The 25,292-nt window shown below is 46.8% G+C and overlaps 1 protein-coding gene across 1 annotated transcript in view; it reads right to left on the minus strand.

Moving 5' to 3' along the window:
* The window catches only part of RAI2 (retinoic acid induced 2), a 44,870-nt gene extending 33,074 nt beyond the window's left edge, over positions 1-11,796 (minus strand). The window contains exon 1 of the mRNA XM_030477248.1: positions 11,638-11,796. The gene's annotated coding sequence lies outside the window, so the exon portion shown is untranslated. The remainder of the gene's footprint in view (positions 1-11,637) is intronic.
* Between the last annotated feature and the right edge of the window lie 13,496 nt (positions 11,797-25,292).

Here is a 25,292-nt window from a genome sequence, read left to right on the forward strand (position 1 = left end):
GCTTCAAACTAGATTCTGAAGGAATCGGGAGGCTCCTGTTTACAAAGAAGTAACGATTGTCTCCTGTTGGAAAGTTTAAACCCAATACGGTTTTTGCTATTTGAAAAATTGAAAATTGGGGGGGGGGGGGGAGAAGTGCTGTGGGTCTGTTGTTTTCTTGTTCTATTTTTTTAATAGAAGTCAGAAGTATAAAAAAATACATTAAAAAAATCCCAACACACAACTTTTTTCTGCTTGTTGATATCCATTTTGATGATTGCCTTTTGCGGCTGTTTGGTTTCTGGGTTCTTTTTTTGTTGTTGTTGTTTTTGTTTGGGTTTTGCTTTTGTTTTTGTTTTTTGGGTTTTTTTTTTTAATTAAATTGAAAGAATTAAGTTACTTTCCCAAGGGCTTTCACTGAAAAAAAAATCTTTAGGTTCCAAAGTCTTCTATTTAAAGCTTCCAGCCTGAAAATGTTTTGTCTGAGTACTCCTACAGAATCTACATAACAAAGCCTGCAAGAGCATGCCCACCATTTGGACATATATTTTCACCACTGTAACCAACAGAAATCATGGACCACACTGGTTCTTTTGGATGCCAGTCCTGACTTTTGTTACTGCCTCCAGCTGGACCAGCCAAAGGTCTTAATGCCTTATTTACCACTGAGATTAGGAGCTTAAACAACAGTATGGCACAGGTGAGGCTTATGAAATACATTGTCTCGTGTCTCTCCCACCTTGGGGCTGCACAGCCACAGAAAACCCAACAAAAAACCTGCCATTATAACGCCTTTCCTACATTCACTCCAACCCCTGTGAGGGAAAAGGAGGGCAGAATGGGCACAGACATGAGGGTAGGATGAGCAGCCCTGCTCAAGCTCACCTTCTGGGGAGAGAAGGATGAAATCCTCTTGAGCTGGGGCGATGCCCGTTACCTATCTGGGGGCTGGAGCGCAAGGTTTGTGTGACAGGCATGATCCCCCATGCTGCCCCCAAGCATCGCTCATCAGTCAGCTAAGACATTTCAGCAAATCACATGGCACTTTGTAAAAACATAATTGTTTTTATTTTCCAATTTTCCATGTTTTGTGTAGAGTGCTGCAGTGTTCAAGCGAAGTGAATAAAAGCATAAACAGTAAGCACCATCTGGAGAACATTCTTCCAGCACGCTGAGAAATAGCAGCCGCCTGTGTGCTACCTGCTATAAATAAATGCCATTAAAAAATGACCAAAAAATTGTTTGTTCCTATTTGATGGAACTGCAGCCAGATAAAATTTCCCTTAACCCTGTCTTCAGGTACCTGCTATCTTCACAACAAAAAAATGAAGATGTAGATGTTTGTTTCTCATTGCTTTATGTTAGTATGGGTATCACTAACAGAATATCAACTCTACACGTTATTCTAATAACAGCAACCGTGGCTGCCACTTAAGAGTAACACATGAACAAGACATTCAAAATCCAAATGCTTTTCAAACTGTACCAGGTTCACAATATGGTGATATCCCTCAGCCTGCTAGCAAGAGAACGGGTAAAATTACTCTTGCTCTAAACCGATGGTGTATCAGTTTGGAAGGGAAAAAAAAAAAGAAAGTCGATAATTTATTTTCTGTCTAGCACAAAGCCGCTCCTATCTCCCTCTCTGCTGACAAAATACAGACCAAGTTGGCTGTGGGGCTGTGATGAGGCTCTGTGAAGGGTCGACATTTGCTGTGTTTGTTTAATCACTGCAATTAGAGCTATGCAAATAATGAAATTGTTTGCTATGGTGGCCAGGCTGGGGAGAATAAAAAAATCACAAAGAAATGTTTGGGTTGAGCATTTTAAGAACTATATTTTCTTTTTTATGTAAAATGAAAACATAAAACTGTTTTGTTTGTTCCACTCAGAGGGCAGCAAAGCCTTGAAAGAATCCATTCAGTTTGAAATGAAAAATACATTTTCTCACTGGAACAAAGCGTTTGAGCATTTGACATTCCCCCCCCCCCCCTTTTTTTTTTTGTCAGACCAACATTTTCAGTACCCAGAAAGGGATGATTAGAACAGCTTACTGCTTGTTGGACAAGGGAGGAAAGGATTTGTCCACCCCTTATCCTAACCTCAGACACATCTCAGGCCTTCAGCTGGGGCAGGGTTGAGCAATGCAGCTTTCTCCCTTGAGGAAGCCACCACCAGCCCTCAGGTTCCTCACTGCCCAGTGCTCTGCCCTGGGCTGCCCCCCAGCTCAGGGAGCCCAAGCGGCATCTTCCCACTCTCCACTGTGGTGGGGGCTGCCAAAGGATGCCTACGGGAACAGCAGCATTATCTTCTCTCCATTACCGGTGGCCCAGCCACAGCTTACATATCTAAGTAACCTCACTGATACTGGGCCAACACTTCACCCCACTTATATATCCATGCCACCTTAATGAGGTTGGTATCTGATGCCTAGTTTTGGGAAGAGGCCATTCTGATCTCAAGTAAGTTAGTGAAAAAATTAAAAATCCAACAAGAATAAAAGGACTAAATCCACAGCGATTAGGCTGCAGAAGAAATGGGTTGGGGAAGACTCAGGGGAAATGTGACACATACCCTGGTCACCACAAGATGCATGCCCCTCTCAGAGGCAGGGCTGCCTCTGTCTCCACGAGAAAGGGTTCAGCTCTCGGCACTGAAAAATCTTCCTTTTTCAGTGCTTCAAGGAACATGCCAGTTGGGTTTCAGGTGGGAGGCAGGTGGACACACACCTCAAGGAGGAGGCTGAAGCTACCCACAGACCTGGGAAACCGCATACCCTCAACACTGAGCACCCAGGTCTGGATGAAGCAACCGCCTTGAGTCTTCCACAGCTCTAACAATTTACAATTATCTATTAAAAACCCAAGAATGACCTAAAGTCAGTACAGCCCCTGGCACGGTGTGGCTCTTCCCAGGGTGACACAGCCCCTGTGGTCCACAAGAGGCCAGGATGTGATTTGTAGCACAGCATGAGGTTGAGGTGGCCAGAGGCTGATGCAGGAGGCAGCCTGAATCCTCACTGATGAGCCACCAGCCACCCACAGGAAGAAGGATTTGAAGAATTTTTCGGGGTTTTTGCTTCTTTCTTTTTTTTTTTTTTTTTTTTTTAATCCTTGGACTAGAAAGTGTCAGGAAGCGGTGGGAGCAAGTCTGCCTTATGAAACTACATCCACAAAAACAAGCAGGGTCCCTTGAAGGAGAGGGTGCCTATGACTTCCGAGGCACGGGGCGCATCACCAGCCTAGCTTCCCATCATCATTTCAGGGCAAGAGTGGAATTGATGGACATAAATAAGATTCACTCCTTATCTCAAGCTATGCTGCTTTTCCCATACTCAAGCTGTCATACACTGGTGTGTTCACAGGGCAGCTCCACTGAAGCCTTGCTTTCAACTGGGGCTGGCCACCATTCCCACTGGAAGCAAAGGCATCATTCCCACCATATTTTATTTTCTGTTTTCACAGGGACTCGATGTGCCAGGAACTGCATGAGTAGGGATGAGGGTACAGTCCCTTCCCTGACGAAATCATCATCTCAAGCCCAGCAAGGGCAGGAAATGATAACGTGGTTATGGTTCTCATTAGCTGTATTTTGCTAATATAAATATTTTAGCTACTTTTATTTACAGAGTCCACTCACACTAGTTAAATGAGATACTTTCCAAAGGGATACTTCAGCTGTCTGGAAATTAAGACACTGGACTACTGATTTCATTAGGACGATGATTTGCCTAGATGAATAAGGTTTTCCCGGACCAGGTGTGCAGTGAAGGCAGGTGGTGGGAACGTGTCTGTTGGTGCATGCACACAACCGTGCATGTGTGTGTATGAGGGGGAGGCTTGTTCTTTGTTTCATTTTTGCCTTTGGTCAAATTCAAACAATGTGCAGTAACAAGAAGTAAATGTCATTTTCCTCCCATCCATCTTAATTTGGCATCCATTTTAAAGCTTACCTTTGACCTTTTAAAATGTTAATACACTTAAGCAGATATAAAAAACACAAAGCTCCTGGAAAAATTAATCATAGCCATATCACTATGCTAGTCTAAAAATGTAACATTGGTTGTTTTCCTCTTTAATTTTAAGAAACATTTGTCCAATGCAGTAGTAGTAACTATGCTACAATTAACTATTATTTCCCTTTCAAATACCCATGTTAAATGCTACAGCAAAGCCCTATCAGCATGGCCAGCATAACCTGCTATGAATTCGTTTTGTTGGGTAACTGTCTGGAACCACAGAAAATGTCCTGAAAAGGACCTTGAGAAGTTGCCTAACCCATCCTTCTGCCCCAGGCAGAACCAGCTATATCTAAACCATTCCTGACAGGAAACCTTATTTAGACTTCCTTAAAGTAGCAGCCTTAAATAGAACTGGAAAAAATTTTGCACAAATCAGAATCTATAATATAAATATGAAAATAATTCATGTATGTGCACTACGTATACAAATATGAAAATACAAAGAGACAACCCTGACCTAAATGATAACTCTCCCACCTCTGACCACTTCATACCCTTTAACCAAAGGGTTCAAAACAGGAAACTTTAATAAAACCACCTCCTTCCTTTTTAAAAATAACAGGCTGCTAATTGGAGAACCTCAGCTCCTTGGAAATGCAGCAGCACCTTTTCTCAAGAAAACCAGTTTCAGAAGCACCAGGTCCCAACATATTTGGGCCTTTATGCTTCAAAGCAAAGAGCTCTTCAGTTCCACCAGAAAGCAAATAGGAAGCAAGAGTGTTAACCAGCCTCTCTGGTAACCAAAGCAAATCTAAGGTGTCTGGAGCCCATTCGTGATCAAGGGCATCCACCTTGCCTGTTGACTTAACTGTTTCAGGTGGGAGGCTGTCCCTTCAGCATGGTCACTGCACAGCTCTGAGGTTACATGCTACGAACACAGGGATCCATGACACACAGCCATATGCTGCTTTCACTTTCTTTTCTGTAGCATCTGATGGCATCCAGGGCTACCCCCATCAATTCAATAACCCCCTTTAGAAGACAGAAAGCTATGGTGACAGCCAAAATGTATCCTGAAAGACAAGTGCTGGTTTCATGGCTAAACACAGCTGCTACCCAAGCATCCCAAAAAAAATCACTTAAGCACCTAAATGGCAAACCCAAACCAAAGGCAGATGCATCCCCTCAGTGAGTGAGAGGTATAACTCCTTCCAACTGCTTTCTTCCACCTACCAACATTGCTTTGGTTCCAGCAAAACTGGAGCATAGCCAAGCAGTCTTCCACAAGCTGAACACCCGCTTAAGTACAACTAAGCATGGGGGCAGACGTGAGATACTGAGCTTGGCACCACCAATCCCATGAGAGAACGACACCCTTTCACATATCCTGCACACACAGTGCAGAAGAGCTGTAATGCAGAGCCCAGTTTCTTCCATCACGGAAGCCTTGTGAATCCACCCTAACCACATATATGTCCTCCTGTAGTGAAATGGCAAAAGGTAACTCCATCCACCCCTTTAGAGACCAGAGATGATTTAACAGCACATCATGGCTACAACAGCAAGGCTCTTCCATGTATTCCTTCTTTTAAGATATGCCTCTCCAAGTACATGTGTGTATCTGCCTGCATGTATATATATTTACTTATATCTACACACTACATGCTGCCTCCAGTGGAGAGCATCCTGTGCCAAAGGGACCCTTTGCTGTCAGCTGGACACCCTCCAGGGCTGCAGACCCATGCTTCCACTGATCTTCCACTGGTCTGGCAAGGGTGTCTGAACTAGGTGATCTTTAAGGTCCCCTCCAACCCCAACCATTCTATGGTTCTGTGATTCAGCTGCTCTTCCATGAGGCTTGTGGAAAACTCTCCCCCAAGGTCAACAATCTTTCCTACATAGTGGGTCCAATGGGCTTGGGACCTGCAATAACTGTCTCCGAGAACCCCAAAGACAGCTACCCAACACAATAACACGGGCCAGATTCTTCCAAACAAGAAACCATCCTTCTCATTTTCTTCTCTGGGAAGTAACAATGGAGGAAGTGGGTTTTTTTTTTTTTTTTGAGTGGGGAGTACAATAACATATCTCTACACGTTTCTATTTCCTTCTGGCATCCACACAGCATCCCACAGCCTGGAGGGCAAGGCGTAGCCACACACGAGCAGCCCTCTTCCCCTGCCTTTCTGTGGGGCAGACCTCCTGGCCAAGAGCTGCCTCCTGATCTCCAGCCTGTCACCAAGGCCAGAGATGAAGGCATCATTTATTCAGACAGTGATGCCTGACTGCTTGTTTGGGAAAATCCTGATTAAAACCCAACATGTTGCCCTGCCTGTTTGCTTTGCAGTGGCCTTGTGTGGATCCAGCTCTATGGCCAGCAATCCATCACCAACAACCAGAAAGATGCATATCATACAGACACAAAAATACTTCACATTTGCCCTTCTGCATCATCTAGTTCAATGCCCCTCAGTACCTTTAACCTAATTACCATATAAACATATAAGGACCACCTGGTAATTTTTTTTTTAAGCAAGGACCATTTTGTGCAATATTGTCATATAAACTTTCAAAGACAATCAGATTAAAGAAAATCAAACACAATAAATACACATTTCTGACTCTGCCACTTCTGACCCTGTATTATGGGGGTTTTGCTTACATGCAACAGAATATACATATGCTGTTGTTATACTGCTTGTGACTGGTTTATTCACCAACTTTGGATATCCATGGACTACAAGTTAAATAACACTCCTCTAGCTAATTAGTTTATTCACTAAGCATAGATGAATAACTGATGAGCTACAAAAAGTCGCTATTGTCTGAGTCAGTCACCAAGTAACTAACTTGGCCGTTCAACCAGGGAGAAGTTTTCTTCTCTGAAAGGTGACAAGTAGCTTTGTAATGACTTCTATTATTTTCCCAATAAACTCAGAGAAAATAGGACATTGCAGCTAGAAAAACACAGAAAGAGAAATTAGCTGCTACTGTCATTAAGGATTCAGAAGCTGAAAAAGAACAGTTGGTGCAATGCAGCTGGAGAGGCTTTTCAGAGTAAAGTGATTATTCTCTGGCCATTAATGAATTATTTCTTGCTGGAGTACAAGACCTGCACTCCTCCAAATAACCTGGCTTTGCCGCAAGGAGCATGCTGTCTGCCAGGGCAGGTGAGAGCCATTGTCCCCTTGGCCCTCCTGGTGGCCAGTGCACTTCTCCCACCTCTTTGCTTCCATGCCACAAGACAAGCAGAGAACTAATTTTATTTCTACAAGTTGAAGCACATGTAGACACTGAAGGAGTGACTGGTCTTCAAAATTAGCCTGACCAACTGAATTTGGAGCTACAGCCTGGGATGTTCAGAGGGGCGCATGTCCTCAGAGGCCTTCCAGTACCTAAAGGGTCCTACAAGAAATCTGGAGAGGGACTTTTTACAGGGCACGTATGGATAGGACAAGGGGAAATGATTTTAAACTGAAAAAGAGTAGATTTAGATTAGACATTTGGAAGAAGTTCTTCACTGTGAGGATGGTGAGACACCGAAACAGGTTGCCCAGAGAAGCTGTGGCTGCCCCATCCGTGGCAGTGTTCAAGGCCAGGTTGGACGGAGCTTTGAGAAACCTGGTCTAGCTGAAGATATCCGTGCTCATAGCAGAGGGGTTGGAACCAGATGATCTTTAAGGTCCCTTCTAAGCCAAACCATTCCATGATTCTATTAACTAGCAGAAACTAAAGGGTACTGGAAACAGGTCCAGCTGAGACGGGTCCAGTCACTCGCTCCCAAGGACAGCACTTGAGTGTGGAGTGGCAGCTGCCACAGAGTCCCCCAGAACATCTGGCCACCTACAGAACTGGCAAAATCCCACAGATGTGACCCTATAACTCACCCCATCCACATTGCAGTGCTGTTCTGCACGTTAGAGGAAGGCATGGACAGATCTGTTTAGGGAAAAAAAGAAAAGGGAAAGCCAGAACTAACGAGCACCACTAAATCAGCCAGCAGAGCAGCCCCTCCAAAGTGGCCTGTTTACAGAGTTGCCTGGTGCCCTGAGAGGGATGGGCAATACTGCAAACCCAGGAATGGAAATTCCTGAGGAGAACCAAGACAGGTTAATAATGATCCCCAGCAGCCTAGGACCTTTTGTACTGCACCTTCTCTTTGAAATATAAGAGTTTGCTGGGAGAATTGAGGCTTAGAGCTTTAAGCAAAAAATCAGGAACACTTTTTCTTCCTGAAGACCGCCTATGAAACCCAAGAAATGCTGAAAGTGTTTTACTGTATTGTTATTCTGTAGATGCCACTTCTGGAGGCATGACCCAGCACAGCCAGATCTCAAAACAAAGCCATTCGTGGCTAACACCACACATTGCCAACTGACTCCTTCCGCTCAAAATAAAATAAAATAATAATATAAAAAAGGCACAAGTGCCCTCATAAACCATCCATCCATCCCAGTTTCATAACAGGAATATTTGTCAGCTCCCATTTTGCTTTCTTTCTTTGGCTGCCTGCTCTACAAAGCCACCATTTCAGCTGCCTGTGCATACAGACCAGCGGACAGGCTACACTGGAACAGCTCCTGCATCCCTGTCATCCTGCCCACTGAGGGTATGGCCACCCCTCTCCCCATATCCTCACCTGCAGCACTAGAGATTATTCAGGGGAAATTTTTATTTTTAAAATATATATATATTTATTTATCAGTTGTTCTGGGGCACCCATCAGATGTACTCAGCTCCTGTAACAATCACGTGATTTATGTAGAAGTAATTGGGGTTAAACTATCTGCCACATCAAACTCTTCACATTTGGCCCCATCTTTAGGACCTAGAAACATCTGAAATAAATAAGCCGTGTGTCATGGAACAGGGTCTGGGCTTAATTAGGATCATTCTGGATTTTATGGGAGAAATCTTGTACTGCCAGCTTTATGTGGCTAGTCCATCATTTGCAAGGTTATCTGCTTGGGTTTTTTTATTTCCCTTTCTATTTCCCCGCAGCTTTTTCTTTTCTTTTTAAATCCTCCAACCAGCCGGATGACAACCACTCCTTATCTTTGGCTGTCTTCCATGCTAAAATAAGAATGCCGTTGTTACGCCGAGGGAGCTGCACCCTTCCACCTCCGTTCCCTCCCAACGTGCACACAGCTGGCTGCGCAGGAACGCCCGAGGTGCCATTTTCTGGCCATTTTTCTGTGATGTTGTTGCAATTTACCCTCTAGCCACAATTTGTATTTCGAAATCACACCAGGCCCCTCTCGTGCCACAGATCTTACAAACCTCAAGTGACAGACGGTCTCTGTCCTGAAGAGCTGGTGATACTCAGCCCATCTTCACTGCCACCGCTTCCCTGCCTTGACGTAGGCTAGCTGACACGAGGGCGAGCACGCAGCCGAACGCCGCTCAAGCGGTGCCGGGCGATTTGATTAGCAGCAGAGAATGACTGGATTAGAAGAGGGATAGGATTAGAGATTGATGAATCGCTGTGAGGCTGCTACGTCGGTAGGATTGGCTTCAGCAGCAGCATTTGAATGTCAAACCGTACCCCCTCAGAGAAGCTAGATAACACCTATGGCTTCAGACTGCTGTGCACGAGGCAGCTGGGGAAGGCAAAGCATTTGAGTTAGAGTCTGACCAGACAGGCTGGTATAGGTAAGCCCTTGGTGGGTCACAGGCAATGATGAGGAGAGGCAGGGAAACATGAAATGATTTGCCCAAAGCTACACTGGCAATTTGTAGCAGAGGCAGAAATGGGAGCCAGATTTTCTAAAATAAAAAAAATAAAAATGAGTTCTTCACGCAGGAGATGAGCCAGCTGCCTTTGTTACATGCAAATGCGTTTTTTCCCTGTAATTCACACCGCTGCAGGCTCTGCAAAGCAAACGCCAGCTTCCTGAAGTTGTAGCATGTTCAGCGCGACCTGCTCATTGCGCACATCATGCCCGCTACATGACTAGCTCCATCCTCCAGCCCGCGCTTGCAATGCGATCCACATGCCTTGCAAAAGCTTATCGCTTCCAGTTGTGGTAGGAAGTGATCACGTCCCTGCAAAACCCATCACTGGGGTAATTCCTGGTCTGACAAGGATAGCGCTGGCTACTGGAGCGCCTCCAGAATTTAACATATACATGGAAACTCAGCATCGCTCCCCAGTTAATTCAAGCGGTTATCCCCTTTCCAAATTTGATTTCAATCATTTCTCAAGGTGAAAGAAATTTCAGTGTCTCTCTGAGAGTCCCACTGGAGCTTATCAGAGAAATTCTATAGAATTCATCAGAGACACCAAGGACAAAATAGTGAGGGGGCATTAATGGAACAGGCTGCTCTGGCAGAGCTGCACAGGCAAACGTGTGGGCTGTCGGCAGCCCCCTGCACTAGTTACTGGAGTTACATCCAATTAACCAGGGCCACTCATCGGGTCGTGAAAAGGAAGGAAAGGCTCTTCCAAATTTACATGTAAAAAAAATGGAAGTGTGCTGATTTTCTGCCCAAAACTCCAATCAGTAGCGTATTCATGAGGAAAGCTTTACTTTAAAGGTTAAGCCAATTTGCTAGTGATAAATGGCATGAAAGGTTACTTAGAAAAAAAAATAAGAATACTTCCTCATCAAGTTTAAATGGAAAATACCTGAAGAATTAATGGGCAACCAGATACTCTTTTCTCTTTAACAGTACATCCCCATTAGACTATGTATATACATATATCTTCTTGAATCTTGCATTTAAAGCATTATTTCTTTAAAAAGATTTCTGATGGAGAACGGTATGTGAGAACACTAACGTCAACAACGGCGACTAAAGCCAATTTTAAGACGGGGAAAAAAGAGGAGGGAAGGGGAGTAGCTGCCCTGCAGCACCTCCCGGGGGGATGCAGAACTTGCGGAGCTCGTACCGCACCGAGGCACCAGCCGCCACGCACGCACCGAGCCCGGCGAGGCGATGCCGGCGCCCCACGACAGCCTCCTTCAGGAAAAGCCATTACGGAGAACGCAGGTGACAGCTCATCCTCCTGGCAGCCCTCGCCGAGAAGCCGGGCTACAGCGGGAGGAATTCCTGGCCCAACTTCGAAAGGGTAAACCTTCATCCTCATCCTCCTCCTCGCTTCAGACCGGCTAAGAGAAGGATCCCAAATCCCCTCATTATCGCCCATCTTGAAACCCACCCTGCGTTTTTAATCTCCTCTTTCCAGAGCGCGGACCCGGGCGCTTAAAGCCGCGGTGACCGGCCGCGTTTTTGTCTCCCGTGGGGCAGGACCCACGAGCCGTGGGGGGCGATGCCCGGCCGCGGCACCCGCCGCTTCTCCCCGCGCACCCACCGGCGTGATTCCGGAGAAGTTGCGCAGGGAAGAAGAAGAGGAGGAGGAGGAAGGGGATGGGGGTGTCTTTGCCCACGGTCTCGCCCCGTCCTCCACGGTCCGCGCCCCCCCCCCACCGCCGCAGCCCCACCGCCGGGACAACCCGCACAAAGCCGCCGCCGGGCTCTCGCTGCGCCCGCTCGGCGTCACCAGAAACAATAGTCACGGGCCGAAGCGGGGACCGCGGAACCGCCGCCGCCCTGCTCACGGTACCGCAGAGCCCGACCGCGGGTGGCAAAGAGGGGGAGGGGGGAAATTCCCGCAAAACGCCGCCGCCCCGGCCAACCTGTCACCGCGCCGCCCTCCCGGGGCTGTCGGTGCGCAGCCGCTCCGTGGCACCTACCTCCGGTGGAGGGTGCCGCAGCCCCTAGCTGGGCTCCATGGGGCCGCAGCCGCCGCCCGCCTCTGTCAAGCCCCGCCGCCGCCGGGGACGCGCCGCCCTGCCCTGCCCGGTACCGCGTCCCGCTCCCCCCTGCGCCGGGCGGAGCCGGGCGGGGCGGGGCCAGGGCCGGGGGGCGGAGCTATCCCGCCCCAGGCCACTCCCGCCGCCGTGCGCTCCGCCCCCCCGCCGGCGCTTCCCCCCCCGCTCCGATCCCTCTTCCCGCGCCTGCACGCAGCCGGGGTACGCACTCACAGGTACATACACGCGTGGGTAGGGACCACAGAGGGTCCCGCGTAGCTGTACCAGGCTTTGCGAGAACAACCCCGACTCCCGGGAGGATGCTGCAGCAGGCACCGTCGTCACTGTTAATTCATCTCGGTGATGTTTTCCTCCCTGCTCCCTCGAAGTTTTGACCTTGTCTCCTCTGACTCTATCTCAGATTGACCACGTTTCTAATTTTCTGATTTTTCTTTACTTCCCCTCCCCATCTACCCTCTTTTGAAATTTCCCTCCATCGTTTCCACCTTCAGTCTCCCTTGTCCCCATTTTCCCATCTGACTGAAGTTCCCAAGCCCTTTTGATGGCAGACTCCGTGCTTTGAAATGGTTTTGTGGAGGGCAACAGAGTTTTCCATAGGTTTCAAATCTCTATTAGTGTCGCCCGCAGCTTATTGGAAGGTGCAGTGCATTAAACTAAATCCGTGGCTAGTGTTACATAACATGCCCTCAAATGTACATAAAAGATGATTGTAATTCCATCTGGATTTCTGTTGATATTAGCAAACCGCTCGAGATTTCCTCTTGCGGTTTAATGGGCTTTTCAAAACTTTCGACTGGTGCTGGATCAAACAGATTATGATTTAAGAAAGGGTAAAGCACACACACTCATGGCATCGTAGGAATTAGTGAAAGAAGGGGAAAAAAAAAATAGTAGGTCATCTGCCTAATCCATCTTCCAAAAGAGAGTAGGAATGTCCCCCATAGGATAATTTATGGGCATTTGTCTAGTTTTCTTTCAAAAGCTCCAAATATGTGGCTTTCTCGCTGCCCATAGGAATTTAGGTCAAGCTGCCTGAGAGTGAATTTTGTAGCATCTTGGGATTTAACATCCACTGCTGTTATGCCAAGTTTGGGGGTTTGTTTCTTTCCTTTTTCCCCAAACAGCACAGCTGTGCAGTTGCAGTCAGTTATTTCTTTCTTGCCCATCAGTACAGAAAGATTTTGGCCATCGCTTTCCTCAGGTTGAGAGCCCAGGGACAAGCCCAGCTTGGTAAATGTCAGTTCCGTGCTCAGTGTGGCCAAGAGATTGAGTCAAATGTCAGGATTTTTTTGGAGAGCAGTGGAGGCGAAAATGGATTATGTACTGGTCTATAAAACCGTGGTGCACCTGCACCCCAAATACTGCTGGAGCTCTGGTCTTACCATCTCGAAAAGAGTATGGTGGAGCTGGACAAAGTTTGGAGGAGGCTAGCAGTGATGATCCATGGTTTGAAATGGCTTTCCAGTTAGGTACGTGCAGCCTGGCAAGGAGCATCTGAAGGAGGATGTGGCAGGGTTTCCGTAGCTCTCGAGTACATGGAGGGAGCGAGCAGTGACTGCTGGCCATTAAATTAAGGTAGCAGGCAGCCACTTCACCTAACCATAAGAAGGTGATTCTCTGTGCAAACACAACTGTGCAGCCCATTGCCATCTGACAGTGGGTACTTGTGTCCTTTTGAGGGGAAAATGGATGAAGTTACAGAAGAGAAATCCACAGAGGGCAGGCAAATCACAGCTGGCTCAGAAAGGTCCCTCCACCACAAATGGTTCACGGCTGGGCTTGCTCTAGTCATGTGTTCTCCCCTCCATTGTTAGCCACCATTTATGTGACAGCGGTGATTACTTCTCTCAGATTTAATGTCACATCTGGGTTAATTTTTTGCTGCCCACATCTTTCCTAATGCCTGTATTGCATAAAATTGAGTACTAAAAGGGATGAGTGGCTTTCTGGAAGGTATCAGGATGGTAAGGTGAAGGACTCTTGTAAGCAACCAGAGAGGCAGCTGGGAATGCTGTCAACCAAGTGGGCTGCTTGGGAGAGTGGTCAGGATATGAGGAGGAGGCAGTCAATCAAATGTGCAATAGCAAAACTGGCGTTAAACAGCAGAGTGGAAAAAGGTTCTGGTTTGGAAGAATGGAGGGGTTAATGTTTCAGGACTGTTATCCGTCATGAGTGCTTGGATTACATTACCACCTTTCGGTCAAGAACTGGAAAGGATGTTGTCAAATGTATTCATTAAGGCATGTGTGGGCTGCGTAACATCATGCATGGAATGCAATGTGTACAGGTGTGAAATCATGAGCCTGTTTTGCGCTCTTGGGAAGGAATGGAGAGGATGATATTGATGCTGATGTTGTAAGCTCTTAATAGTGTAAACCTGTAATACAAAATTCAGTTCTTGGAGATGTCTGCTTGTTTCAGTGGGAGAGTGGCAGTACTGTAGCACAGCCCATCGTGGAAGTTGGAAGTGTCAAAGCCCACTGGATAAACCATCATTATGCATTGGGTCACCAAAGAGAGAGAGTCACTGGTTGCAAACAAGTTTCTCTCACCCTTTTAAAACATGACAGAAATAATCAAATCTAGCTGTGGCCTGAGGACATTGACCTTAATTTAAAATCAATCAAAAATCCCTCTGTCAATGGCAGCTGATTGCCCCATTCACATTCCAGACTGATGCTCTTCCAGGCCTGCTGTTGTCAGTGCTGTTACGCAAGTGGGTAAGCATTACGTCTTCTTGTCTCTCCTCTTCCTCCATGTCTTCGAAATTGAGATAGCATGGCTTCAAACACTTCTCTGTGTTTCTGACAGAGGAATTTTTTCTGTGCATTAGTTTCTAAAGCTGTACAGGTATGACTCAGCATGGCTGCTTTATCCATGTGGCTTCTCTGGAATTTACCAGTTCAATAGTTTGTGTCTTGGTACAATGCCAGGAGGAAACTTGCTCTGGTGGCGGGGGGTGCTGACATGCAGGTGGCGAACTACATCAAGAATGAAAATGAAGAAGCCCAAACTATGTACGTGAGTGACCTTAGTCAAGTGACTCATGGTCATAATCCTTTATGGGACTGACCCCATATACTGTTTTCACAGTGTTTATGCAGAAAAACATATTCACGTAGATCAGGATAGTCACCATTTGCCTGTCAGGTTGCTCCACCTCCATCTGAATCTCAACACACATTGAGGCACATGGCACTTCTGAACTCCCATATAAGCTTTGTACTAAAGTTAGGTGGATAAGATAACTATATAGAGAGGATCTGCATGAACTTTGTGTGTTGCCTGTGCTAATAAGCATACTGGTGGGCTGTTACTCTTTCCCTTTGTGAAGCATGTAAAACAGCTGGCAGTATCATTTGGTTTGCCCTATTGATCTTGTGGAAACACTTTGATCCCAAGACAATACTATGCAGTAGAAAAATTAATGCTGCCAGGTGTGATTATTAACATAGCAATCCAGCTTTAAACTGGAATCACAAATTCTATAGAAGCACCCACACTACAAATGCTGGTGTGGAGAACTGACAGATGGGTGCATACACACTATCTGTTGTGAAGTTTTGGAGCACAGCAAGAGTGCTCATTGCACTTAAACTGGGGGTTCTGAGCAGATGCAGGATTCTTAGTGACAGAAGTCATTTTCAGGTTTTCCTGTAATAATATATAGGCAATAGGAAGCCCGTGGCAAGTCTGAATTGAGCATTAAGCAGCTTTAAAATTGTTTAAGGCATTATCTATTATAGGGAAGTTTATAAAGCTCCGTCTCCATTATTTGAGTTTTCACGAGGTCATAATCCATTTGACCCTCGTGGTTTATTTCATCACTATTGTCCCCCAGAGGAATTATAGCCTTTACCATTACCACTTGCTAAATATATCAAGAGGTTTTAGTGATATTATCATAAATCACCAAGCTCAGCTTTGTTGCTTGTAATGTGACCATAGTACCTACTGATTTTTGATGCAGTGATTGTCAACCTGATCTACTTGTATTTTTTAAATCACTTTATAATATGAGCATATGCTAATAGATCTGAACATGTTTTATTTTTTTCTTTTACATTAAAAAATTGCCTTTTTCTGAGGTCGTCTGAACTTCAAGTGCTGGCTTTTTAGGCAATGTTTCTGTGACCAAACATGAAAAATATAAACTCAAGCATACTGAAATCAAGCACAGTGACTTCAGGTAACCCCATTCTCACAATTGTTTCTCTTTTCAATTAAATGCACAAGTGTTTTTTAGAAATCATATCGTAATTTGATTATCCTGAAAGCAGTTATTGAGAAGAACGAAGACATCACAGGTAAGCCAGGTTACGTTACTGTGTGGCTTTTTAAAAGGGTAAGCCATAGGGAAGCTAATGACAAGTGAGAATTTTGGATAACAGTAATGCATAGAATTATGTTGCTTTTTACAGTTCAATCTGTTTTCCAGCAGAAAGTGGGTCCCATGTCAAGCCCCCAAGAGATATTAAAGAGAATTTGCCATAAAAAAAGATGTGCTACTGAAGCCAATTTGCAGTTGCACGTAAGATCAGCTTGGATCAGAGGTTGGCTTCAAAACCATTTTGACAAGATGTACCTTGTAAGATGGTAACTGGGATCCAGTCAAGCTGCTTCTGGCTCCAGGAGGGCTTCACTGGTGTTGTAAATCAGGCTTCCTTGCTGGAACTGCTGGGATCCAAAACTGTGTGAGGTTCTTTGTAGCAGCACCTGCAAAAGAAGTTTATCTGTCTGACATGATACTGTGGGGCAGGTCTGGGCACACAATACCATTTCAGCTGATGTATGGCAAAACATCCTGAACCAAAAATATCTCATCTGATGAAAATCTGGGAACCTGTCTTTGGAGAAGAGGAGTTATAAGGTATAGGGGTATACGTAGAAGGGTATAGGAGGGTAAAGGGGTGCACTTTAGCATCCCCCACCTCCTCACCAACCCACAGGTTTGCATGGCTACGGTGTATTAATTTACATCTGAGCTAGTCACTCTTCAACCTTTATGGTCAGCAGAGAGAAATAGGCACTTCTAGGATACAATTCATTTGACCTTTCTTAGACATCTACTTTCGGAAGAGATAAATCACTCCCCCAAGTGTCTGTGTTTCTCTGTTGACCACAAAAGGACCAGTAAATGATTACTTCAGAGGCAGGTGTCTATACTACAGGCTGTCGACATGCAATTAGGCAAATCCCAAACTGATTTTTCTATGATGCTGCTCTCACAATGCGTGTTGAAATGCTTTACAAAGATTTTTATTTCTGTATCGTAAGTACATAAAATAACATATTTTTCTCCTTCTTTTGCAGTCTTTATTTTTGAGAAGCATTATGTTAGCAGGGCCTGCATGTTTTGTTGGAGTTGATGGTGTTGGTGCTCTGTTCTGATCATTTTCAGCTGACTACTGAGAAATTGGCAATTTTTTCACTATTTCACTCTGTGACATTCACCAAATCATAGAATGGTTTGGGTTGGAAAGGACCTTAAGATCATCTAGTTCCACCCTCCCAGCCATGGGCAGGGATGCCTCACAATAGACCACGTTGCCCAAGGCTCCGTCCAGCCTGGCTTTGAGCTCTGCCAGCAATGGAGCACTTCTTTGGGCAACCTGTTCCAGTGCCTCACCACCCTCACAGTAAAGAACTTCTTCCTTATATCTAACCTGAACCTCCCCTGTTTAAGTTTAAACCCATTACTCCTTGTCCTATCATGAAGAGTCCCTCTCCGGCATCCAATATTTCTCCAATTTAGTGTAAAAGTGGAAGAAGGGCATATTTTACAACAAGGAAATGATCACAACATTAGAAACATCTTTCATCACTATATTTGACTAGAAAGAGTAGTTGAATACACACACATTTTTGTTTTTATTTGATCCCAGGGAAAGATTTAAATACTATTAGTAATAAAAAAATCTATGGCAGTGAGAGTCACTGTACTGCCATAAACCCACTGAGCCCCTGTACAGTACATCTCAGAAAAGGCCCAAGGCTCAGATGTCTATCTCTATGTTCTTATATTCCCAACAAGCAGTGAATAATGCATTAGTTTTGCTTCAAGCATCCTATTTTGAATATGCTTTAGCCAGAATTATTAGCTTTCATGTAGTGTATATTGTTAATGGAGGTCATACTCTGTGCCCATCTAGTGCTGTCTCCAGAAATGCCCTGGTACAGCACACAGAAAGGTTTCACTAGAAATTCTTCTTGTTGGCTGTCACCATGGGGCCCCCCAAGATTTCCCTATTACAGAGCCAGATCCAGGTGGACTCGGTGGAAATGTCCTTACGAACACTGCAGGTCTTTGTCTCCGGCCCAAAATATTCAACAAAGCAGGAGGAGGAAACCTTTTACATTACGGTGACATGGGAGGACTCCTACTTTCTGTCCTCATACTGCTCATACATTGCCGAGGTGAGTATCTCCAGAGAGGACGCCTTTAACACCGGAGCGGGGGGAAGCACAGCCTCCAGGAGCCTCAGTTCGGAGCGGCAAGAGCGACCGAGGGAGCCTCAAGTCCTCGACAGGACTTGCCCAGCAGCCGGCAGCTCAGCTGGCGCGAGCAGCTGACTCACAGGGGGCGGCGCCAGGAGTGACGGCACCAGCCCTCAGTGGGGAAAAACCCATCCCAGGGAGCGCGAGCGACCAGGAGCGCGGCGAACAGGGCGTGGCACGTCAGTCAGGGCGTGGCGCGGCAGTTGGCGCAGGCAGGGCGAGCGGGCTGGTGAGCACTCGCCTCAGGACTCGGGCCCAGCTCTGGGAGCTCTGCCCCGGCGGTGGTCAGCGTAGGCACCCAGACAGAGCCGATGAGAGGGGAGGCTGCGGCACAGACCTCGGAGTGTAGAAAGTGCCTCGACTGGTCTCTTAAGGCGAGGGTGCACAATGGACAGGGCTGCACTCGGTGCGCCCTGGTGGAGGTCCTCCTGCAGCAGGTGGCTGAGCTGCGGGAGGCTGTTGGAGAGCTAAAAGATGCCAGGGAAGCTGAGAGGAAGCTGGGCTGCTTGCTCCAGGCCCAAACTGTGCAGGGGCTGCAAACTCAGCATTGCTCATATAGGAAAGAAGGAGGGCAGCAACCTAGGAAGCTGGGAATTAGTCACGAGAAAAACGAACAAAAAAAGGAGGAAGAGCACAATTAACGACAAGGGGCTTCCTCCTAAATCTGATGTCCCCACCCAGAACCGCTTCGCAGTTCTGCAGGGGGCTAATGAGAAAGCACCCACCACACCTAATAAGCATCCTGCTGATGCACCAGTAAAGAGGATCATTACTGGTGCCTCCAGGAAAAAGCAGAGGGTCATAGTAGTAAGGGACTCTACTTTGAAAGGCACAGAGGCACTCATCTGCCAGCCTGATCCAGTCTCGAGGGAGGTGTATTGCCTGCCAGGGGCTTGGATCAGGGATGTTGCTGAGAGGCTGCCTGCTCTAGTAAGTCCTGCTGACTATTACCCCCTTCTAGTGGTCCATGTGGGTGCTAGAGATATAGATAGCAGTAGCCTGGAGAACATTAAGAAGGACTACAGAGCCCTGGGAGAGGTGGTTAGGGGCTCTGGAGCTCAGATATTTTTTTCATCGATTCTCCAGGACAAAGGGGAGGACCTTAAAAAAGCTAGGCGTGTTTGGCAGGTTAATAAATGGTTAGAAGGGTGGTGCCATAGTCAGGGGTTTGGCTATTTAGAACATGGGGCTCCATTTGGGAGGCCAGATCTACTGGAGTCTGGTGGAGCTGGTCTGACAAAGAAGGGGAAGAGCTGTTTTGGTAGGAGGCTTGCCAGGCTGGTCAAGAAAGCTTTAAACTAGATGTGTTGGGGGAGGGGAGCATTGATCCATCCCAACACTCCTGGTCAGTTGCCAGCACCTGTAATAAGTGCTTGGAGCGATGTAGAGATGTTCCAGCTGCCCCAGCCATTGAGTCGGATGCATTTGGAGCTCGGCTAAGGTGCCTCTATACAAACGCCCATAGTATGGGGAACAAGCAAGAGGAATTAAGAGATGTGTGCAAGGCTACGGGAATATGATGTCATTGGTATCACAGAAACATGGTGGGATGGCTCCTATGACTGGAGTGTCGGAATGGAAGGTTACAGGCTGTTTAGAAAAGACAGGCCAGGCAGACGGGGAGGGGGCGTTGCTATCTATGTCAGTGATGGGCTAGAGAGTATGGAACTCTGTCTGGGGACAGGTGATGAGGTAACAGAGTGTTTGTGGGTCAGGATCAAAGGGAAAACAGCAATGGGGGACATTACGGTGGGGATCTGTTACAGGCCGCCTGATCAAGAGGACTCTGTGGATGAAGCGCTCTACAGACAGATAGGAGCAGCCTCACGCTCGCAGGCCCTTGTCCTCATGGGGGACTTCAGCCATCCTGACATCTGTTGGAGGGACGGTAACGGCCCGGCACAAGCAATCCAGGAGGTTCCTCGATTGTGTGGAAGACAACTTCCTCTTTCAAGCAATAGAGGAGTCGACGAGGAGAGGTGCCATGCTGGACCTTGTGCTCACCAACAGGGAGGGACTGGTTGGAAATGTGACGCTCCAGGGCAGCCTTGGCTCTAGTGATCATGAGATGGTTGAATTTGAGATCCTCAGGACAGTGAGAAGAGCATGCAGGAAGCTCACTGCCCTGGACTTCAAGAAAGCAGACTTTGGCCTCTTCAGGAGCCTCCTTAGTAAGGTTTCATGGGATACAGTCGTAGAGGGCAGGGGGGCCCAAGACTGCTGGTCGATATTCAAGGATCACCTGCTACGTACTCAAGAGTGTTGCATCCTGACTAGAAGAAAGTGCAGCAGGAGGGCCAGGAGACCTCCATGGATGGACAAGGAGCTGCTGAGGAAACTTAGAGGGGAAAAAAGAAGCTTATAGAAGGTGGAAGCGAGGACAGGCAGCCTGGGAAGAATATAGGAGCATTGCCCAGGAAGCTAGGGACCAGGTTAGGAAAGCTAAGGCCCAGCTAGAATTAAGTTTGGCAAGGGATGTAAAAGATAACAGGAAAGGATTCTATAGATACATAGCAAATAAAAGACAGACTAGGGACAATGTGGGCCCTCTCCAGAAGCTATCAGGAGAACTGGCTACCATGGATTTGGAGAAGGCTGAGGTTCTTAATGACTTCTTTGCCTCCATCTTCACCAGCAAATGCTCTGACCACGCCACGAAAGTCTTGGAAAGCAAATGCAGGGACTGTGAGAATGAAGACCTTAGGCCCACTGTAGGAGAGGATCAGGTTCGAGACCATCTTAAGAACCTGAATGTGCACAAGTCCATGGGACCTGATGAAATCCATCCACGGGTCCTGAAGGAGCTGGCGCATGAAGTTGCTAAACCACTGTCCATCATATTCGAAAAATCCTGGCAGTCAGGTGAAGTTCCCAATGACTGGAAGAAGGGTAATATAACCCCCATTTTCAAGAAGGGGAAGATGGAAGACCCGGGGAACTACAGACCAGTCAGTCTCACCTCTGTGCCTGGCAAAATCTTGGAACAGTTTCTCCTGGAAAACATGCTAAGGCACGTGAAAAACAATGAGGTGGTTGGTGACAGCCAACATGGCTTCACTAAGGGGAAATCCTGCCTGACCAATTTGGTGGCCTTCTATGATGGAGCCACGGAACTGATGGACAGGGGCAGAGCAGTTGACGTCATCTACCTGGACTTGTGCAAAGCGTTCGACACTGTCCCACATGGCATCCTTGTCTCTAAATTGGAGAGACATCAATTTGATAGATGGACCACTCGGTGGATCGAAAACTGGCTCGATGGCTGCACGCAAAGAGTTGTGGTAAATGGCTCTATGTCCAGTTGGAAACCTGTAGCGAGTGGTGTCCCTCAGGGATCGGTGTTGGGACCGGTCCTGTTCAACATCTTTGTCGGCGACATGGACAGTGGGATTGAGTGCGCCCTCAGCAAGTTTGCCGATGACACCAAGCTGTGTGGTTCAGTTGATACGCTGGAGGGAAGGGATGCCATCCAGAGGGACCTTGACACGCTTGTGAGGTGGGCCGATGCCAACCTTATGAAGTTTAACCAAGCCAAGTGTAAGGTCCTACACCTGGGTCGGGGCAATCCCAGGCACTGCTACAGGTTGGGCAGAGAAGGGATTCAGAGCAGCCCTGCAGAAAAGGGCTTGGGGGTGTTGGTTGACGAGAAGCTTAACATGAGCCGGCAGTGTGTGCTTGCAGCCCAGAAAGCCAACCGTATCCTGGGCTGCATCAAAAGAAGCGTGACCAGCAGGTCGAAGGAGGTGATCCTGCCCCTCTACTCTGCTCTTGTGAGACCTCCCTTGGAGTGCTGCGTACAGTTCTGGTGTCCTCAACATAAAAAGGACATGGAGCTGTTGGAGCGAGTCCAGAGGAGGGCCACAAGGATGATAAGAGGGCTGGAGCACCTCCCGTATGAAGACAGGCTGAGAGAGTTGGGGCTGTTCAGCCTGGAGAAGAGAAGGCTGCGTGGTGACCTCATAGCAGCCTTCCAGTATCTGAAGGGAGTCTATAAGGATGCTGGGGAGGCACTCTTCCTTAGGGACTGTAGTGGTAGGACAAGGGATAATGGGTTCAAACTTAAACAGGGGAAGTTTAGATTAGATATAAGGAAGAAGTTCTTTACAGTGAGGGTGGTGAAGCACTGGAATGGGTTGCCCAGGGAGGTTGTGGATGCTCCATCCCTGGCGGTGTTCAAGGCCAGGTTGGACAGAGCCTTGGACCACGTGGTTTAGGGCAAGGTGTCCCTGCCCATGGCAGGGGGGTTGGAACTAGATGATCTTAAGGTCCTTTCCAACCCTTATGATTCTATGATTCTATGCTCTGTGGAGACCAGCTCTGAGACCACCCGCTCCTTCACCCAGGCACCTAATGTGTGTGTGTTGAGCTGCGTTGAGAACATCTGAAGCCATGTAATAACAAGTAACCCACTGGAGCTGTCCTGCATTTGGTCAAGGTGTGGATAGCCTGGAGAGAGCCTTCCTTAAACCCTTATGTCTTGACGAGGGCCACCAGCACCCCAGTATTGCTGATGGCCCTAGTCATCTGCCGAGTGGGAGCTTGTTTGAGAGAGGAGTTGCAGAGCTGAGTCCTGGAGTGAAACCATGTTCTTGGTTGCTGTAAAGCTGTAGAACTCTTTCCTTCAACAGCCGTGGTGGTCTAAAAAGAGAATTATCTTGCAAAGAGTTATAAAAAGAACATTGTTATTTAAGATAAAGTGTATCATTTCCAAAAGAGTAGGCGTTTACACACACACACGTGTACACGCACACATGCATGCACACATCCCTTATTTAAGTTTCAACAGCTACCCTTGGAACCACACCGCCAGCTGTTAAATCCGAAATAGCAACGAGTGCACATCATACGCCCTCTGTATTACCATTTGAAAGGGACAGTTCCTTGGGAGGATGGGAATTTGACAGGATATGAATATGTCTGAGACTCTATTAGGCACTAATTCAGCAGGACTGGCTGAATGAGATGAAGAAGAAATGAGGAGGAGAGAATTCAAATTTGAGCTGATTGGTAATTTTGATGAAAGCCCTTTAGTCTCATTCAGTGACTGTTAATTACCTCTGGAAATTAACATTTATTTTTCTCTTCAGGAAATGTTGTTCGCCTGCCAGTATAGAAAGATTAATTAAATTCTTCCACGGATGAAGGTGAAAGTAGAGTCCTTGTGGTCAGTGCACATTTTGGCTGTGGAGGCAGATATACCACTACAAACCTGCTTTTGAAAAGAACAGCTGAGCTCTTTCCTCTTGTGTTTTTGCAGGAAAATAAGTGTATCCTTGTCCTTCTGAGGTGAGGTTGGCCTGTCAGGTGCTTTCAGCAGGGAAGTCGGGGTGTGGGAAAACTCTGAAAGAGGAGAGGTAAAGTACAGTGATGATTAAACAGCTTGGAAGTAAATTAGACGAAGCCTCTTGCTCCACCCAAGGAGAAATACTTAATAATTCAGGACAAAGGTATCTCTGCTTAAATCAGAGAGAAACCCTCAGCTTGGACCCATCTATACAGACTATCACAAAAGTTAATTGATTAAAACAACATTATAACTTCAACCTCACATTCATAAGCTGTTCAAAAACACAACAGCTTCTCCTACCAGTTCTCATTTGGCTCAGCCTCAAAAGCTGCTTTTGTCAATACTAATGATGGCCTTTCCACTGCTCAAGAGTTTATTTCCTATATCCACTATTATGCTGCTCACTCCTGCTGTGCGGAAGGAAAAATAGGAAAGAAAGGGAGAGCAATGTCCCAGGGAAACTCCTGTATGTAGTATGGGCGTTTGATTGCGTTCCTGATTTATAGCTGTCAAGGAAATATCTGGGCGTAGTTGCTAAAAATCAGGCAACATCACAAAAGGAAAGGAATGCTCTGTTCCTTGATATTTTTTTTTCTGAAAGGAAGTCTTTGCTTTAAGTTTTAATGACAGATTAAGTAGATGGAAAGTCACTTGGAAGCCCAACAGGCAGAGAGATTTTAGTCTGCCTGTTATGCTCGCAGGGAGGAAATGAGGCAGCTGAGAAGAAGCTCAGTGTCAGGAAGGAGGCAGACAGGTCAAACAGACAGGCTTTCCAGAAGCAACCTAGCTGAGAGCAAACAAGCAGCTGCAGTCAATCAAAACCAGCAGGGCAGCCAGCTCCAGAGCTTGCTGCTGGTTTGCAGTGCGAGCCAAACCTCCCCATGGGGAACCGCTCTGGTGCTCCCATCTTCCATGTAGCGCCACAGCAGCAAGCTGGCATCACCAAGTGATCTCACCAGGAGTGACAGCTGGATTGGAAGAGGAATTTCAGTCTGCACATCAGCCTTCCCACTGGCAAAAGCTGACCTCCTCCTGCTCCCACATTCAGCCCCCTGCAAGGCTCATCTGGGTGCTGGACTGGGAATCTCAGAAAAGGTGTGTCCAGGAGAAGCAAGAACTTGGGGTCTGATCCTAGACTCAGGCTGGAATATTCTTCACACATCTGCCAGGATCAGCAACAGGCTAACACAGCAATGAAAAATGCAACTCTCGCTGGCTTGACTTGCTTTTATCAGAGAGAATCCAGCCTGACAGAGGCATGGGGTACTATCCTGTAGGCTGAACCAGCAGCAACATTGAAGGGTTGAGGGTTACACTTGAAGGCTCTGTTATGGGTGACAGAGGAGTCCATTTTGGCTCTTCACTGTTCCCTATACATAGTGAAAAGGAAGTAATACCTTGGCCCATTGGCAAATCTCACACAGGTTGCAGATTTTACCTCTACTCTACTTTACAGTGTGTTTTGAGATCAGTATGGGAAAGCACAGCAAGCTACCAGTGTTTGCTATGTTTTGCATAAGCTATAATGTAAGAGGGTGCTGCCAGCCAATGGCAGCATCATTTGCTTGCCATAAATTTGGAGGTTAGTAACTTAGAATCTGTTCAGCTGAATCCTGCTGAGGAGGAGGATTGGAAATTATGGAGACAGGCAGCAAAAAGCAAGCAAAAGTGATACAGAGAAGATGGCATGAAAAAGAGTAAGAAACTCGCATAGGACGTATCTGTTCAGTGGCCAGTCTGGAAAAATAAAGAAAAAGAAGAGATTTTTCTACAGGGGTAACCAGCCTAGACC

Source organism: Strigops habroptila, chromosome 2, assembly GCF_004027225.2.
Source record: "Strigops habroptila isolate Jane chromosome 2, bStrHab1.2.pri, whole genome shotgun sequence".
Classification (NCBI taxonomy): Eukaryota; Metazoa; Chordata; class Aves; order Psittaciformes; family Psittacidae; genus Strigops; species Strigops habroptila.